Raw genomic sequence first — 4,376 nt, 5'->3', positions numbered from 1 at the left:
CGCGAGTTTGGCAAGAAGAAGATGGCCGAACTATTCAAGAGCCACAAGAAAAGATTGCGCCGCCTTATCAAGTTAAAGAAGACTCAGGACGGTGAGAAGGTAAAAAGTCGGGACGAATTCGTGAAGTACAGCACGGAGTCGGAAGAATTTTTGAGAAGGTCGGAAATAAATAAGGCAAATGCTGCGTTGAAGCTATATCACCAAATTAAGGGTCCAGGTGGATACAGGGCTAACCGTCCTAAGTGGGAGGCAGCTGAGGCGGAACTGACCAAGAAGGGATCAGATTATGTTCACACGGTTGGATCGAACGGTTCAAGGAGTGGTTCTACGGGATTGGGGGAACGTTGGATCCAGAAACAGGGAAGTGCATCTATAAGAAAGCTCATACGAAGGTTCCCATTGATGCCCTGGAAAAGGCACATAGGGACGTGGAGGCGGGGTTGTTCCAGCCCGAAAGAGAGAACGATGAGCTGACACGCGCCCTTGGGAACAAAGAACACGGCGGACGAACACGAGGCACGGCAGGCTCCGTTCCGTGGAAGTATGGCTTTCTGCGGAAAGGAAGAGATTTCCTGATAAAAGCCATGAGAGGAGGAAGGCAAGGGAAACAGACCGCCCGGCTAACTTAGAGGAGGGTATGAGCACCATGCAAGCCCAATTAACCATGGTAACCCAAGTACTTACATCTCGGATGGCTCGGGGGCAGGCTGTAGATCCTGCACCGCTCAATGCCATCGCCCCGCTGCAATCTCAACCACACCGGAAAAGCAGCGTGGCTTCCTCTCGGCAGGTGGATAATGATGACCAGGTGGTCGAGCCTCCTCGCTACCCCCGTGGATGATCTCACCGAGAGCCGTCCTTGTGAGCTGCATGTTAAAGTTTTCAACCTATCCTTCAAGGCGGCGGTCGGCATCCTCTTACCTACAAGGTCTTACCATTGCCGTCCGGTCCAAGACGACTTTCTTTGTTGTGATGGTGGATGAAGTGTTGAGAGAGTATGAGGGTTGGTGCTTGAGCACCTGCAGGTGAAGATGGGGAAATCAAAGAACCGGGAGAAGCCCGTAGAACCACCGTGCAATGGCGGAAGGAGAACATTGTGTTTCCGGTGAGAAGCCAACAAGCAGGCCACCTCCGCCTCCTCCGCCACCTCAGTCTCCTCCGCGTGATGATTCTCCTCTGCGCGATGATGATTCCCCTATCCATGACCAGTCTCCTCCGCGTGAAAATACTCCGCCGCCTCCTCCTCCTCGTCAAGAGACTCCGCCGCTTCCACCTAAGCAAAAGAGGAAGCGGTCCGCGGCACCTCCTACAGCTCCGAAGAGATCATCAACTCCAATGAGGGAGCAGACTCCGAGTTGTTGCCACATGAGCAGATCGAAGAGCAAAGGCGTTTCTTGCAAGCTGCGCCGAAGAAGATGTTTATTCCACCGCAGACGGTGAAGCACTTTGCCGAGACGAGAATGAAGAGACCTGAGCCGAGAGCTGATTATGACCGCTCTCTTGGACAGTCCTCTAAAGCGATGAAAGAAGCAAAAGTCGCCCGGCTTGGACAGCGGGACATTCAGGCCGCACCCCACTTCATCGTGGAGCCATATCATGATCCAGAGACGGCATCGATGATCGAACGGGCGGCTAGAGCTCGTGGAGCATCGGTTGAGTACGAAGATTACTATCCGACGGCTCAAATGGTAAACAAGTATAGATACGGATCTGATCTCGTCAAACCCGGCGAGCTCGCGCGTCTAGGGACTCAGATGCGAAGGTTGCATGACCGGTACCCGAAAGCTCGTCGAAGAGGTGATCGCTACCTCACGTTGTATCTTAGAGATGAGCATTACTTCCGGGGAAGACGAGATAAACATTGACGTAGAAGAAGCTGTTTCAGTTATTCAATCAAGACGCCTCGACAAAGCTGTCATCGATTGCTACTGCTGTAAGTGATTTATTTGTGTAATTAAGTTTGTAGCTCATTCATTTGCACTAACAATTATCCTCATTATATTCTTTGTGTACGCTATACATTTAATTATGCGAGAATGAAGAAGCTGGAATACAAAAGAGGCAAGCTCCTACCGCTGGGGTTCATAGACCCAAACACAGTTCATGAAGTTACGGTTCGAGACTTCGCCAAGGACACAGAGGACAACATCGTAATGTTTTTAGAGAAGCAAGCAGACAAAGAGGATATATTCTTTCCCTACAACTTCAAGTGAGTGTTATATATAACATACATTATGCTTGTGCACCTTCCACTTTATTCTCGTAATCATTGAGCTATGCTTGTGCAGTTTCCATTTTATTCTCCTAATCATTGATCTTCACCTTGGAGTCGTAAACGTCATGGACTCGAAACGTAAAGAATATGCGGAATGGGCGGACATGGCTGCCATCCTCGAGGTAGTTTCAATCAATTTCGTATTGGCATCTTCATCTGCTCTAATTCGAAGATATCATCAACTAATCAATTACTCATTTACTCATTATTTTTTGCCGGGCAGGGCTTGGAAACGGTTCATCAATACTGTTCCGGGTGAATGGAAACCGGAGCTTACATTTAGAGATTACCACTGTAAGTAGTACTATATATATAGCTATGTCCGTGAAACTTTATATATGATATTTACTTTCAATACGATGCTTGATTATTAGTTTGATCGAACTATTTTTTCGTAAAGTGTATGAGGCGGAAAAAGGGAATAACTTATGTGGATACTACGTACGCACCTTCATGCGTGACATGTCCTGTCCCAAGGGTGGGGATGCCCAAATACACCACACTCGTGTACGATAACAAATTTTCACAATTAATCTTAATTAGTACCATCTATTGTATTGAGTTCCATTCATATATTGATCTCTTTTTTTAAATATAGATGACACGCCTGCGGGACACTCTCATAACAGCGGATCAAATAAAAGCAATTCAAGAGGAAATCGCGGGATTCTTTATTACCGAGGTCCTTACCCCAGGTGGAGAGCACTATCGGAAGATCGTGACGTCGGACGATATTCGTTCAGGAAAAGTTGTATTGTAAATATGCATGCATTACGTGTACTGTGTTGACTATGTCGTGTACTGTTGACGATGTCTATATATATTCATGACGATTTTTTGTGGTTTCTTGAATGATATATATATGCATTGCTGAAACTCTGCCGCGGCAGAGAAACGCCCTGTTTCTCTGCCGCGGCAGAGAAACGCCGTATGTAGCCTAAATCTGTGCCGCGGCAGAGAAATAGCAATTCTCTGCCGCGGCAGAGAAACATAGGCCCGGTTCGTACCACGAACCGGGACCAAAGCCCTTCCAGCGCGAGCTCCCTGGTCGCACCACGTGTTGAGGCCTTTAGGCCCGGTTTATCTTTGAACCGGGACTAAAGGGTACCCCCTTTAGTCCCGCCTAGTTGGTCCCGGTTCAGGAACCGGGTCTAAAGGCCCAAATGGACCGGGCCTATTGCCCAGTTTTCCACTAGTGCTCCGAGCAAGAGTTAAAGTCTAAGTCACACGCGACGCACGCGTTAGACTCACCCCCATCTCATACTTATGGACTAGCTACAGGAGACGAAGCAAGGCGAGGAGAGAAGAAAGAAAGGCGGGAAGAAGCTGAAATCTGGGAGTTTCATTGCTTGTTAATTAGGAGGTACAGTTGATGAAAAGCACAGACGGCTAAGATGGCACTGTGCCACAGATTGGTGACCTGGACTATGGATTAATTGTTTACGATGAAATCGTTTCTATTGCCCCAAAAATAAATGTGATGCCTTTTTTATCTCCCACTTCCTCGGGACGGGATGGGATACTGTATCATTTTATAACGTTCCTTAATTACTCGCCCAATAATAATAATGGCATGCATGCACGGACGGCACAGACGGTCCAAAATACGGTGTGGCACAGATTGGTGACCTGGTCTATAAGTAACTCCACCGGATTAATTTTTGTGATGGAATCGTTCCACTGCCCCAAAATAAATGTGATGCCTTTTTTCTCTCCTAGTATTTCCTCGGGACGGGATGGGAATCCTTTTGTAGCGTCCCTTAATTGTCTTGACCAGCAATAATAACCGCACGCATGCACTGCTGGCTAAATCATGTTGAGCTCAACCTCGAGCACCCTAGCGGCAAAATCCATGCGTGTACAAATCAGCTAGTACAATTATCTTTCCTTACCTCTAATTTGCTTGCTACATCAATCAGCCAATTGAGTAACTAGGAATTAACCAGCAAGCACGTGCTTGGCCATGCTAGCTTGTTGCTTCATGCCCTGGTTGGTTAAATTTTATTTTTAGCAGTTAATAACCAATATATGCCGCCACGCATGACAAATGGGCCTAAACAAATGCAGTCAAATTATAGTATCTACCAAGTTTTTAGAATCA

This window comes from Lolium perenne, chromosome 6 (genome assembly GCF_019359855.2).
Source record: "Lolium perenne isolate Kyuss_39 chromosome 6, Kyuss_2.0, whole genome shotgun sequence".
Lineage (NCBI taxonomy): Eukaryota > Viridiplantae > Streptophyta > Magnoliopsida > Poales > Poaceae > Lolium > Lolium perenne.
This window is presented reverse-complemented; position numbering follows the sequence as displayed.